Source organism: Lissotriton vulgaris, chromosome 1_1, assembly GCF_964263255.1.
Source record: "Lissotriton vulgaris chromosome 1_1, aLisVul1.2, whole genome shotgun sequence".
Lineage (NCBI taxonomy): Eukaryota > Metazoa > Chordata > Amphibia > Caudata > Salamandridae > Lissotriton > Lissotriton vulgaris.
In genome coordinates, this window is record NC_141685.1 from 1,018,568,030 (window position 1) to 1,018,583,393 (window position 15,364).

At 50.5% G+C, this 15,364-nt stretch overlaps 1 protein-coding gene across 1 annotated transcript in view; it reads right to left on the reverse strand.

Annotated features, from left to right (window-relative positions):
* The window catches only part of CARM1 (coactivator associated arginine methyltransferase 1), a 219,720-nt gene that overhangs the window by 114,502 nt on the left and 89,854 nt on the right, over positions 1-15,364 (reverse strand). The gene's annotated exons all lie outside the window — the stretch shown is intronic.

Here is a 15,364-nt window from a genome sequence, read left to right on the forward strand (position 1 = left end):
ACAAATAGAATGAGAGGCCTTCATGACACAAAAGACAGCAGTATTCATACTGATGTGGAGTATTTATTTGACAACGAGGTAGAAAACGAGATGGATGAATAGGTTTTCAATCCACAGGAGGCGTTGGAGTCTGATTTCCTCAATATGGATTTAAACCAACCATCAATTTCGAAGGCTATAAATGACCCTAAGGGTGCCAAAATGTTTAATCCTACCAGCATTTTTCACCCAAGGGGATCGGATTGGTGGCCTATGGACCACGTGACCTCCTTTATTAAGTTCTGAATCCATATTTCTCTCAATAAGGAGAAGCAGAATCTGATAAGGGCTTAATGCCTGAGACCATTCCTGGATAATAAATCAGGAATAACCCCCAATCTGGACCCGGAGTTATTGGCTTTCCTTTTTAAGTCAGGAAAAGATCCTAGGAAAGGCAGTGCAAAGATAGATTAGTAGATACTCTGGGTCCACTGGATATAGCTCAGAAAGCTTTCTTTAAGGGCATGCCCGTATATGTTCAACCAGCGGGCTAAATGCCTGCTTACCAATGCCATTGGCAGGCTACTTGTCGAAAGGAGGAGGGCTATCCTGGTGAGGATTAATCCAACGCTGGGTGATCTAGTCAACAAGGAAATGTTAGGGAACCCGAATGGTCGTCTTTTTGGGGAGCGTTTTATTAAAACTCTAGGCAACCATGGCTCAATGATTACTGCCTTTGGTAAGGCCCAATCCAACTTGAGACAGATCTTCAACAATATAATTTTTCGGAGGGCTGACAGGAGGGGCCTGGCAGACAGCCGTGGGCTACAATGGCCCCAGTATTACCACCAAGACCATCGGTGATACGGAAGAAGTATCCGTTCAAACTGTAGCTTCTTCCCGCAAAGAGGACGAATGCCTTGCTCACGAGGCCGCAGGATAGATTCCATGGAGCTGGAGATCAAGGCAAGCTTCAACCCTTTAATTGGTTCTTCCCACACAAAGGTGGGGGGAAGGTTACGATTTTTTATTCAAAACTGGTCTGGCATAACCAAGGATTCTTGGGTATGACAAACCATGAAGAGTTTCAAAATAATATTTTGCAAGGTTTTTACCAAATGTTTCACATCAAGGTAGTTGTCCTAAGAGTAGGAGCGAATGACACTGGCAGATACAAAAGCTACAGCAAATGTTGCTCACAGGAGCAATTTGAAAGGTCATGGACTCAAAAGTGTTTTGCAAATATTGTTTTCCAAGTGAAGAGGGTGCACAAGGGCTGGCAACTCACAATAAACTTGAAAGAATTAAACAGGTTTTTGGTTTACAGGCCCTACAAGGTGGAAGGGATCCAGATTATACAAGACATTTAACAAGAAAAAGACTGACTGGGGAGGAGCTTCGCGGGCAACCAAGATGGCCGCGTGAGCTCGGAGCTCCGAAGACCTCCCGACCCTCCGCAAAGATCCTACCACCTATCATGTCCCACGGTAGTGGGTATCTATTGCTGAGCCGGGGCTGATGCGGCGCCCGCTTTCAGAACGAAAATCCGACATTCCTGGACTTAGTTAGCTCGCTGTTACTTTGGTGGCCCCGCCTGCGTCACTGGCAGACGTCGAGGGGTGCGAGTGGTGACCCTCCACGGAACATTCTGTCTCAGTTTCCTTGACCCGGCTGGTGCAACTGGATTCTACGCTCTAAGCTGTAACCTCCTTTGGTGGCCTTCGGGACCTTCTCGTGCCGACAGTGGGTGCGCTTCACACCTTCTTCACCCCTCTAGACTACTTTGCCCTGGTGTACCAACATGGCGGGCAAGGGGGACTCGGACAAAGGCAAGCCTCCGCGAGTCAGTAGGAAGCCGAATCAGTCCCAATCCACCATTCCGGAACGGTTCTCCCACTCTAAGGGATCGCCGGGACTGGCGGGCCGAACTAAGGACCCGATAAGGGAGTGGTCCCCCGAAGATTCTGAATTCACGCTTCGGGACGTGATGGGTGCGATTGCGGGGGTGAAGACTGAGATGCACACTCTTCACGAAGCGCTGTCCAGCAAGGTGGACACCCTGAAGATTGAGCTGAATCTTATCAGAACTGATCTTGGCAAGACTAATGATCGGGTGAAATCGCTAGACCTTAAAACATCGAGCCTAGTCAATGATATGTCTGACATGCAGACCGAGGTTCGCGACTTGAAGACGGCTAACGGACTGCTGGCACGCCGGCTGGATGAGTTTGAGGGCCGTGCGCGGCGCCAGAACGTTCGCATCACTGGAGTGCCCGAAAAAGCCGAGGAGGACTCAACTGAACTCTTTGTTGAGGAACTTGTGGTCAAGAATCTGGCACCGGGAGGTTTGAGCAAGTTTTTTTCGGTGGAGAGGGCCCACAGAATACCGGGCGGCCCACCGAAGTCGGGCGCTTCCCCTCGCCCCATCATTGCGAGACTGTTCAACTATAGGGACCGTGACGCCATTCTACAGGCATCGAGGACCGCTGGCCCGCTGCGTTTCCAGAACTCGGATGTTAACTTCTTTCCCGACTTTACTCAAGCAGTTCAGAAACGTCGCCAGAGCTTTGCTGGGGTAAAGAGGAGGCTCAGAGAGTTGGGGATGCGCTACTCGATGCTCTATCCTGCCAAACTTCGTATTGAACACGGCCAACGAGCTTTGTTTTTCGACTTTCCGGATGCGGCAGGGGACTGGCTTGATACCCTACCCCAGCAACGGACCGACCCGGCTGACCAGACGGAGGAGGCTACTGGAGGATCAGGTTCCCAGGAATGACCGAATAGACTCATGACTTTTACTGGGGGGGCTGCTGCGAATGGCACCGACTTTAGACACTGTTGCTTTTACTTTGGATATCTCTGTTAGTCATATGGAGGGTGACGGGGGGGGGGATAGGATGCCTCCTTTCTCCTCTGAGGGACTTCTTGTAGATTAGTTTAAGGGGCGACAGGCACACTGCTAGTTGGGGTGGCTATTAGTCTAATGCAGGGGTGCAGGGTGGGGGGTAGTTGGGGTGTGCTTTTTCTGTTCTCTTTCTTGTTTCTTCCCATGTTTTGGCTGAGGTCTCATTGTTCTGCTATATTTGCTTTGCGGGCACCATTACGGGTGGGGCTGATGGGGTGGAGCGTCCTAGACGATGGGGGGTAAATCTCTGAATCTGTTGAGTTGGAACGTGAACGGGTTGGGGGATCGAATAAAACGGGGTGTTGTACTGCAAATGCTTAAACGTTGTTCGCCTGATGTTGTTCTCCTGCAGGAAACCCATCTTGTAGGGAATACATGTAAAGCATTGAACAGGAGAGGGTTTAAGATGGTGGCCCATTCGGGGTTCTCTACGGGTTCCAGGGGGGTGGGTATCATGATGCGCATGTCCCTTCCACTGGAGGTGGAGTCTACCCTTGTTGACGAGAGGGGCCGATATGTGGCGGTGGTGGGTAAATGGGAGGGGCGCACCCTAGTTTTGGTTTCGGTCTACGTCCCCCCGGGGCTACAGGCGACTACTTTTCATGACCTGGGTAGCGCCATTTTGAATCTCCCGGATGGCTTGATGATCCTGGGGGGGGGGACTTTAACTCGGTGGTATCGGGGGACTTAGATCGCTTCCCATCCAGAGACCTACGTACTTCACAGTCCTGGCTCCTGGACTTTCTTGGCTCTATGGGGCTGATTGACTGCTGGCGCCTGCTGCACCCCGCCCTGCGACAGTATACTTTCCATTCGGGTGCCCACGGTAGCCTCTCTCGTATTGATTATGTCCTAACCCCCGCGGCTCAGGCACAGTCGGTTTCCACCGCCCGCCTGATGGCCAGGGGCATTTCGGATCACTCCCCGGTTTGGGTGTCCTTTGATTTTCACATCGTCGCGACATCGAGGGTGGCCCCAATCAACCCCTGGTATTTTCGTAATCCGAAGACCCGGGACCTCCTGGCTAAATCTATAGAGAGGTACTTCGCCGAGAACTCCGGCTCGGTTGACTCGGCTGTCTCCCTTTGGGAGGCCTTTAAAACCGTACTCCGCGGCGAAGCCTTCTCTCTGATCGCGGAAGTGCGTAGGCGGCGGGACGAGGACGTGGTACGGTTGGAGTCTGACATCTTTGATTTGAATTCTCAGCTGGCCTTGGGGCCGACTCCGGACCTGCTCCATGCCCTTTCCCTGAAGCAAACGGAACTTAGGGCCACTGCCACCGACGCGGCAAAGGCGGTGAGCAGAGAGCAGCAAGGCAGGATATATGACGCCGGGGACAAGGCCGGCAAACTTCTGGCGTGGCTTGATAGGAAAGAACTTGCCTCCCGGGTGGTCCCAGAGATACTGGGCGAAGACGGCCTGGTCGTGACTGACCCGGCTGCCATTGTTGGGTCGTTTGCGGAATACTTTGAGGCGGTTTATACGTCTGTGGCCTCCCTACCGAATCTGCTTCGACCTCCTTTTTGGAGGACATCGAGCTTCCCTGTCTATCAGATGTCGAACGGGAGGATATGGACCGGGATATGGCGGTCGATGAGGTGGCGCAGGCGATTCGGTCGTTGCGCTCCGGCAAAGCGCCGGGGCCCAACGGCATTCCTGTGGAACTGTACAAACAAAGCCGATACGGTGGCCGCGCCCCTACTGGATATGTTCCTGGAAGCCCGCGAGGCCGGTGAGCTCCCGCTCGACCAACGACTTGCCACCATAGTGGTCATACACAAGGAGGGGAAGCCACGTGACCTATGCCGCTCCTACAGGCCCATCTCCCTGCTGAACGCTGAGCCCAAAATTCTGGCTAAGCTACTGGCTAACCGTCTGGTGGGGGTGATCTCGGATCTGGTCCATCCGGATCAGTCTGGATTCATACCACACCGCAACACGGCCCTCAATCTTCGCAGGCTCCACGCAGTTATGGCACGGGCGCACCTGCTTACTGAATCGGCGGTACTTGCTTCGCTTGACGCCACCATGGCTTTCGACTCCCTGGAGTGGAATTACCTGTGGGCTGTGCTCGCCAAGCTTGGGCTCGGGCCCGCATACATCGGCTGGGTCCGGCTCCTTTACTCTGCCCCGTTAGCTAATGTGACTGTTAATGGACGAGTGTCTGCCTCTTTCGCGTTACGCAGAGGCACCAGACAGGGATGTCCGTTGTCTCCTCTCCTATTTGCGTTGGCGCTTGAACCGTTGGCGGCGTGGATCCGGGTTCATCCCGATGTTGCAGGGATTACGTGGTCTCCGGGATTTGAGGACCGAGTGTCGCTGTATGCCGACGATATCCTCTTGTATCTCACCTCCCCTTGCCGGTCCCTTATAGTGGTGTTTGACCTGCTGAGCAACTTCGGTAGCTACTCGGGCCTGGTTATTAACTGGTCCAAGTCCTCTCTCTACACGTTGTGTGGTGATACCCCGCGCCTTCCCCGCGGCTGTACAATACAGGTTGCCCAACAGGGCTTCAAGTATTTGGGTATCTATGTGTCAAAGGATCCCCGGGCACGGTACACACACAACTTGCTTCCTCCTTTGGTGAGGCTGCGTCGAGATGTGGAGGGTTGGAAGAAGTTACCGATTTCTTTACTGGGCAGGGCGGCATTGTTTAAAATGATGGATTTGCCACGGTTCCTCTACGCGTTGCAGAATACTCAGGATCCGGTGCCCGCTAAATATTTTGGGGAGATTGAGAACTTGCAGCGCACGTTGTTGTGGGATGGTAGGCCACGGATATCCCTGACGAAATTGACCATACTGTGGTATGATGGTGGCATTGCCTTACCAGATATTCGTCGCTATTACTGGGCGTCCCAACTGGCAGCCATCAATCACGGCCTCTACGGCCCGGCAGTCGGCCCTGGCTATGCCATGGACCGCTGGCTTATGAATGATGGGAACTATTATAGGGCGTTGTATTCGAGGTCTCTGGATCGGAAGTTGACGGGGCCCACCAAGACAGCGGTACGGTTGTGGAGGGCGTTACCAAGACTTTGGGCTGGCGGGGCAGGCTTACCATGGCCACCCCGCTGTATGACTCCGACCTGCTAGGGAAACTGTGGCACACCAAGGGGTTTGACAGATGGGATGTTATCGGGATATCGAAGGTGGGGGATGTAATGGCCGGTGGGGTGGTCAAATCCTTTGAGGCACTACAGGCCGAGTTTCAATTGGGTGGAACGGAGTATTTCCGATATGCACAGCTTTGCCACGCTATCTCGTCCTGTATAACGGGGAGGGAGGCAGTACCTGAATCGTCTCCACTGGAGGATAGAGTGTTGGATGGACACATGCCAGACAGTGCCATCTCCCTGACCTATAAGAAGCTTATTAACGTGCGGATTGACTTGCTGGTGAAATTGAGAGAGCTTTGGATGAACGATGGGATTGAGGTGGATGATGAGGAGTGGCAGTCAGCGGTCTCTTCCCCTAGGGAGGTGGCCATCTCGGCTAGGCTTCGCCTCGTCCAACTGAAGATTCTCCACAGGGTTTATGTCACGGGCCCTAGGCTTATACACATGGGGCTTTCGCAGGACGGCATGTGCTGGAGAGAATGTGGAATGCTTGCGACTTTCATGCACATTATCTGGGAATGTCCTGAGGTGATCCGATTCTGGAACCGAGTGCATGAGGTGATGAGAGATGTGACTGGTGTGACCTTACCTGCGGAGGCCCGGCGCTGTCTTCTCAACATTTGGGGCCCGAATGACTACAATGTTGCCCAGACCCGCTGGGTCACCCTGGGCAACATGATAGCTAAGAGAGACATTGCTCAGAGGTGGGGTGCGCCCGCCCCCCCCCCCCCCACGATCGGACTGTGGGAAACCAACATGGACTGGTGCATGCTTCGCGAAAAAACTGTGTATGTGGCCAGGGGCAAACCTAGAATGTGGAGGTCTGTGTGGGGAGCGTGGAACTCATATCGAGGTGACATCTGTGTACCCCCTGAGGCTGTGACGCCCGAAGCCCGCTTGTCTCCGTAGTGCCCCCTTCCCATGGTTCCATGCTTGTTATCCTGCTATTTCACTCCCCATCTGTAATGCTGTCACTCATTGGATTGTTTGTGCAAGAGGGTGTGTAACCCCTGATCGCTCCAAGTGATGCAAGCCCAAAATACGTCGCCTGTCCTCAGCCTAGCCTCTTTTTCTTTTTCCCTTGTTTCCTCTCTTTCCCACCTTTTTTCTTTTTCTTCCTTTGTTTGATATTTGGTTTATTTATTGTTCTAATATACCTTACCTGAAAATTAAACCTGAATGCTCCTGTGTAAGGTCTTGTGCACGATTTTGAGTGCTGCTACAATGCTGCCTGGCCTCCGGGATGTATGGCTGAATAGCGGTGTATTTTTTCTACAAATAAAGGTTTTCCAAAAAAAAAAAAAAAAAAAAAAAAGAAAAAGACTGACTACTGAAGTTGAATCTCAAAGATGCCTACTTCACAATTCCAATGGATCTAAATTTGCAGAAGTATTTACGGTTCAGCTGGAGAGGTGTTTTGTACCAGTTCTCCAGTCTTCCCTTTGGTCTTTCATCAGCACCATGGTGCTTCACTAAGGTACTGCGTCCTGTAATTGCTTTCTTGAGGAAGAGGGAAGTACATTTACTTACCTATCTAGAATAACATGTTACTGATGTCTCAGGATCAGGGGGAATTGTTGAACCCCATTAAGTGGTCAACGGATCTCTTAGAGGTCTAAGGGTTCATTTTCAATGTGGAGAAGCTAATCATGGCTCCTACAAAAAAATGAGAATTTCTGGTATATCAGGTGGATACCAATCTGACCCAGCTTGGTCTTCCTCAGAAAAAAAATGGCATAGATCAAGAAGTAGATAGCTCACGTTCTAGTGAAGGAAGTGGTGGCTTTGAGGGGTCTAGCAAGAGTGGTAAGAATGGTCATCCTCCGTTCAGGCAGTTCCCTCAAGCCCTTTGCATTACAAGGCTCTTCAGGAACTGAAAGCCCTGGGCTTGAGGATAGATCTTTGGTATGAAGATGTAATTACCCAGTCCCAGGAGGCTTGAAAGGACCTACAATGGTGGTTGAACAACATGGCCAGATGAACCAGCAAAGCAATATTTGGGAATGTTTCAGAATGTACTGTAGAGTCAAACGCAAGCAATCTTTGTTGGGGAGCACGATTAGGAGAGATAGAAATTGAAGGGAAACTTACCAGGGAGGATCGATCTTTATACATATATTGTTTGGAGATATTAGCAGGGCTGAACTCTTAGATTAGTTTCAGGTCTATTTTAGCACACAGCATGTTATTGATCCGGATAGACAGGTTAACTGCTGTATCCTACATCAATCGTCTAGGGGAGCAAGATCGAAACTTGCAGATCTAGCCAGGGAAATTTGGCATTTTTGTTGGGATAAGAAAATTCTCTTGAAAGCAAAGTTTATCTCAAGTCATCAGAACAAGATAGCAGACTGGAACTCAAGAGTGTTGAGGGAACCAGCAACTGGAAGATGACTCCAGTGTATTTCAGGAAGATTTAGGATTTTTGGGGTCCCTTTCAGGTAGATCCGTTTGCCAGCAATTTCATTTCAGGAAGCGCTGTATTATAGCTGGAGGCCAGATCCTGGAGCATTGGCAGTGGACGCTTTAGTGCAGGTTTAGAACGGAGAAAATCAATGCACATTCCCTTCATTTGAACTGATCCAGAGGGTGTTATTAAATGCCCGGAGGGAAAAATGCAGCAGAGTTCTGGTAACTCAGTTTTGGAACTCGCAAGTTTGGTTCATGGAGTAACGGCACTAGCAGCAGAGGCTCCCTGTTTGACACCAGGGAGACCAGGTCTTTTGAAAGGGCAGGAAGGAGAGGAGCATCCTTTAGTGCTAGTAGGAAACTTGAACCTTCTTGTTTGGAAGATTTCATGAGATCTGGTAGATACTCTAGCCTTTCGGGAAAGGCCAACAACCTATTGGATGAGTATTGGGCACCAGGTACCAAGAAAAGATACAAAGGATTATGGAGAAAGTGGTGTACTTGGTGCTTGGGGAGGAATCTGGAGCCCATGGAGGATCCTGCAGTTAAAGTGGCAAACTAACTTTGAGTTGTTCAAATCAGGCCTGTATCTGTATTATAGATCTTTTAAATAAGAAATAGGGGGGGGGAGAAGGAGGTTAAACCAAACTAGGTCGGCCTCCAGTCAGTATCAGAAATACAGGAACCCACTTTGAAGGGTTCAGAGACCTAGTTGGTGTGTATGGTTACTGTCAATTATGTCAGTGTGTACCAAGAATGAGAAAGAAAAATTCCTTTCTAGAGTCCCCTCACTCACCGGGGTTTCCCCACGGTGACATGCTTCATCATTGGGGCCATCCCAGTTCTCTACGAAAAGGGCGTGCTGTGACTAGCGGACTACGCAGGAGCACTGTTTTGTGAAATGACTATGTGTGGTGTAAAGTGTGGTGATGGTGGAGTGGGTGTGTGATTAAAAATACCGTGCTAGTGGGCCTCAACAATTTATTCTGCTCCTAGTTTGGTATATTAAAATGGGGTAACACTGTATTCTAACCTTAAATTTGGCCTAGATCAGTGTTATGGTCGACATGTTTCAAGCTCCCCAAGCTTTTCATCAGGACCATACAGGGTCCAGCCCTGTATTTTCCACTCCTATATTTCAATAAATAGGTTTTATAAAAATAGTTGTTGTACTATGCGCTGTTAATGATTAAACATGCGTTTTTTATACATACGATTTGTATCCTACTCGTATTTATATGCTAGTGCTAAGTAACACTTCATGGTCTCAGGCGAGGGCAGGATCGCCTCGTGGAAACATTGTTCCTATCGGCAAACCCGCTCGGTACTACCTGTTCAATCCTCACCCGACCGCATATTATGCGGTCGGGTGAGGATTGAACAGGTAGTACCGAGCGGTACTCACCCGACCACATATTATGCGGTCGGGTGAGGATTGAACAGGTAGTACCGAGCGGGTTTGCCGATAGGAACAATGTTTCCACGAGGCGATCCTGCCCTCGCCTGAGACCATGAAGTGTTACTTAGCACTAGCATATAAATAAGAGTCGAAAACAAATCGTATGTATAAAAAACGCATGTTTAATCATTAACAGCGCATAGTACAACAACTATTTTTATAAAACCTATTTATTGAAATATAGGAGTGGAAAATACAGGGCTGGACCCTGTATGGTCCTGATGAAAAGCTTGGGGAGCTTGAAACAGGTCGACCATAACACTGATCTAGCCCAAATTTAAGGTTAGAATACAGTGTTACCCCATTTTAATATACCAAACTAGGAGCAGAATAAATTGTTGAGGCCCACTAGCACGGTATTTTTAATCACACACCCACTCCACCATCACCACACTTTACACCACACATAGTCATTTCACAAAACAGTGCTCCTGCGTAGTCCGCTAGTCGCAGCACGCCCCTTTTCGTAGAGAACGAATAGTTTCTTACCTGTCGGTGTAGTTTTGCAGCTTGAAGATCTTTCTGGATTCACTATGCTGTGCATTATTCAGCGATCTGGTGGTTGGGTTCGGATTCGTAGTCTTTTTTCTCTTTTTTTGTAGCCCAGGTGGGCGTCGACGTCCCACCATTTGGTGCACCTTCGTGACGTCGGCACGCTTCCTGCGGAAGCTCCCACCCTTGGGCGCCATCTTCGGATTCTTTTTTTCTTTTCTCCTTTGTGGTGAATCCATGGCTAGGTGTATAAAACTTTCCTTCAACGTAAACTTCTTCACGTATATATGTCCTTGTTAAACGTTCCTATCTTGCTCCATGTCCTTCCACCTTCTCCAGCCTCATCTTTCTGGCGGAGGTGGGTGGGTTCGCTAGTGAATCCAGAAAGATCTTCAAGCAGCAAAACTACACCGACAGGTAAGAAACTATTCGTTTTGCAGCGTGAATCTTTCTGGATTCACTATGCTGTGCATAGATTTCGTAGCGGTTTTGTCACTCATGTGGCGGCTGGGTGGAAGATGAGCGTTGGTTGTTAAAGATATGTTGAAGAACTCTTTGGCCCACTTGTGCTTCCTTGTTCATCTGCACATCTACGCAATAGTGTTTAGTGAAAGTGTGCACTGAAGCCCATGTTGCCGCCAGGCATATGTCTTGGATGGGCGTGTTTGCCAGGAAGGCGATCGTTGCCCCTTTCTTTCTGGTTGAGTGGGCTTGTGGCCCCTCCGTGAGCTCTTCACCAGCTTGCATGTGGCAGAGCTGTATTGTTTTTGGCAATCCATCTTGCTATGGTGTTCTTAGTCACTGGTCTACCCAGGAGACTCCTTGCGAAGGACACAAAGAATTGTTTTGTCTTCCTGTGTTCTTTCGTCCTTTCTATATAGTGCATTACTGCCCGCCTTGCATCCAGAGTGTGGAGCGCCCTCTCCGCATTGGACGTGGGCTTCTGGAAGAAGCTAGGAATCTGGATACTTTGGTTCATGTGGAATTTAGATACTACCTTGGGCATGAAATGCGGTTCTGTCCTCATCACGACCCTGTCACTGTGTATTTGTATGTACGGTTCTTGCAGCGTCAAAGCTTGTAGCTCGCTCACTCTGCGTAGCGATGTTATTGCTACTAGAAAGGCTGTCTTCATTGTCAGCATTTGTAGTGACGCTTTATGGATGGGTTCAAACGGTGGCTTCATGAGTTCCGTCAGTACCACGTTCAAGTTCCATGCCGGCGGCGGCATCCTCTTGGGTGGCGCTATTCTCTTCGCTCCTTCCAAGAACCTTTTCACTACTCTGGAAGTGAAGAAACTTCTCCCTGTTTCTCCTCTTGTGTATGCCACAATCGCTGCCAGGTGAACCCTCAGCGAGGAGGAGCTTAGTTTGGCTTTGATCAGGTGCGTGAGGTATCCGAGTACTGTAGACTCTCTAGTCAGTTTTCTCTCCAGGTTTTTCCAATGGCATCACTGCGTGAACCTCTTCCATTTCTCCCCATAGCACATCCACGTGCTGGGTCTCCTTGCTTCTCTCAGCACCCGAAGTGTGCTCTCTGGTAGTTTTAGATGTGCGAACTCTAAGTCCTCAAGAGCCACGCTGACAGGCAGAGGCTTTCTGGTTCTGGGTGTAGAACTTGTCCCCCTTCCATGGAGAGAAGGTCTCTTCTTTTTGGGAACTTGTGTGCTCTGCCCTGCGACATCTCCATAATCAGAGTACCAAGTCTGCCTCGCCCATTGGGGAGCCACCAGGATGAGAGTCATGTTGCTCGACCTGCACTTGTTCAGGACTCTGGGGATCAGTGGCGTCGGTGGAAAAGCGTAGGCAAATTTCTTTGACCAGCTTATCCATAGGGCATTCCCATGGGACATTGGTTCCTGTTCCCTCGATGCAAAGTGTTGGCATTTTGCATTCTGGCGTGTTCAAAACAGGTCTATTGTTGGTGTGCCCCACCTCCTGAACAGGTTCTCTGTCTCTTGGTTGTTCAGTTCCCATTCGTGGGACACCGATGCTTGCCTGCTGAGCCAATCCGCTTCCACATTGTCCTTCCCTGGCAGGTGTATGGCAAGCAGGTCTATCCTGAGTGGGATCGCCCATCTCCATATTTCTTGAGCCAAGCTCGACAGAGGGAATGACTGAGTCCCCCCTTGCTTGTTGATGTAAAACATTGTTGTGGTGTTGTCTGTCTGTATCATCACCCTTTTGTTGTAAAGGTGCTTTTAGAAGGCCTTGAGGGCCAGCAACACTGTTTTCAGTTCCAGGTAGTTGATGTGCTTGACCGCATCTCCTGGGTTCCACAGACCCCTCACTCTGAGCCTGTTCATATGTGCGCCCCATCCTTTCTGGGATGCGTCTGTGGTGATGGTCACAGTTGGGTCCGGTGGCGTTAGAGGCTTCCCCATCGTTATATTCTCCTTCTTCCACCATTTCATCTCCTCCTGCACATTGTGCGTAACAACCACTAGATCTTCCGAACTTCCTTCTGCTTGTGACCATTGCTGTTGCAGCCACTCCTGTAGTGGTCTCATCTTTAGCAGAACATTGGGGACCAGGTGGATGCATGACGCCATCATCCCCAAGATCTTGCTCACCGTCCTCACTGTCAGAACTTGCCCCTTCTGGTAGTGACGTTTCTCCCTCAGCAGGCTGAGTGTTCTCTTCTCGCTGGGTGTCACTCTGCATTCAACCGTGTTGATCAGGGATCCCAGGAAGATTTTTACTTGTTCTGGGTCCATGGAGCACTTCCTCCAGTGGATGGAGAAGCCCAGGTTCGTGAGCGTTCTTGTGACCTGTTCTGCGTGGGCTTTGCATCTCGTGTAAGAGCTTGCTTTCACGAGCCAGTCGTCCAGGTAGGGGTACACGTGTATACCCTCCTTTCGTAGGTGTGCGGCCACCGCCGCGAGGCATTTGGTAAAGACCCTTGGCGCTGACTTGAGCCCGAAAGCCAGGGTTGTGAACTGGTAGTGGTCTTTGTTCACCTTGAATCTTAACATGTGTTTGTGTTTCCTGTTCATGGGGATGTGCAGGTATGCGTCTTTTAGGTCTATCGTGGACAAGTAGTCCCCGGGCCTTATTTGTGGGATGACCTCTTGCAGGGAAGTCATCTTGAACTTTTGAGTTTTTACGTAGGTGTTCAGGAAGCGTAGGTCCAAGATGGGTCTTAGGCTTTCGTCCGCCTTTGGTACTAGGAAGTAGTTTGAGTACACCCCCTTGTTCCGTTCTCTGTGCGGGACTTGTTCTATGGCCTCTTTGAGGAGCAGTTCTTGAGCTTCCTCTTGGAGCAACTGCAGTTCTTTGCCCTTGTGACCCCTTCTCTTTGGCTTTCTGCTTGGTGGATATTTTTCCAACTCTATGCAGTATCCGTGCTGTATAATGTTTAGTATCCACTTGTCTGTGGTTATTTTCCTCCATTCGTGTAGAAAAAATCTCAACCTTCCCCCTACTGGTGTTGTGTGTTCTCTTGAGCCGTGTCCGTGTGAGCCTCCCCTTAGCTGTTGGTGCTCTCCCCCCTGAGGCTTTGGGTGGGTGAGCGCCTCCTTCACGGAGTCACTTTTGGGGGGGGGTTGATCACCACCTCTCCGTCTCTGGCCCTGTCCGTTTCCTCTCCCTCGAAAGGACTGGCCCCTATTCTGGGAGTTCCAATTCTGCCTCTGTTGACCCTGGTGCCATTGGTTGTCACTCTGTTGACCATAGTGGTGCGACTGTTGCGAATGTGATTGCTGGTTTCCCCCTCTACCATTTGGTCTCCTTGTGGGGGTGCCTCTCCGCATCCCCCTGAATTGTAGGGCTCCCATCGATTTGGCTGTCTCATTGTCCTTCTTCAGCTGAGCCAGTTTGTCATCTACTGATGCCCCGAACGTCTCCCCGTTGAAGGGGGTGTTCAGGATGTTATTTTGCACTTCTGCCTTGAAGCCTGATATTCTGAGCCAGGCTTGCCTTCTCTCAGTGATGCCTATGGCCATCAGCCTGCTAGATGTTTCTGCCCCATCTAGGGCTGTCTTCAGGCATGCGTTTGCTATGTCCTTCCCCCCCCCACGAGGTGGGCTGCCCTCTGCCTGTACTCCTCAGGCATGTGTTTCAGCAACTGGCTCATCTCATCCCAGTGCTGATATTGGTGTCTATTCAGGAGTGCATTGGAGTTTGCCATCCTCCAATGCATAGCGGCATTTCTTTCAATTTTCCTTCCAGTGAGATCCATCCTCCTGCTTTCCTTATCAGGTGGTGGCCCAGATGGCCTTTGCCGCGATTATGGAGTCAGCTGCCACGGTGCCCTGGATATAAGGGGGGTCCTCGGAGGAGAACTTGTATTTCTTCTCCGTCCTCTGGGTCACTGACCTGCATGTGGCCGGTTCCTTGAAGGCTTCAGTCCCTTGGGCCGTGACGCTCTTCAGCATGGGCAGGAAGCTGCTTTTCGTCTGTGAGGGGAGCAAAGTCTCTAGCAGGAAGTCAGCTTTTGTCTGTTCCTCCTCCAACTTCACATTGTAGACTGCTGCAGCCTTCTTAACCACCTCATAGTAAGCCCCGATGTCGTCTGGCGGCGAAGGCCTCGAAGGGTATGTCTCCACAGGTTCCTCTGGGTTATCGGCCTCGAGATCCTGCCATTCTTTCTCTAGCGACGCCGAGGATTCTGAGTAGTAGCTCTCGCGGAGGTAATCTCCTTCCGAGCGGTAGAAATCCTCCTCTTCTCCCTCATCTGCGGGGTTTGGAGTTTTCGGCGGCTCCTCGGCTTCGAAGTCCTCCTGCACCTCTACCTCTTCGGCGGTCGCAGCGGTCTTAAAGGGAGTCGAGTAGGTCTTCGAGGGAATCGTATAGCTCTTCATTGTTTCCTCGAAGGCTCTCTTCCTCTGGAGCATACTCTCCATTTCGGCCTCGAGCCTTCTTCTCTTTTTCTCCATCTCTGCCGCTTGCTCGGCGTCGAGCTTTTCGGCAGGTCTCTTCGACGGTACCTTCGACGTCGAGGCCGTTCTGAGCGTCTTCTCGCTCGAGGGTCCCTTCGAGGGCCTGCTTCGACGACCTTTGC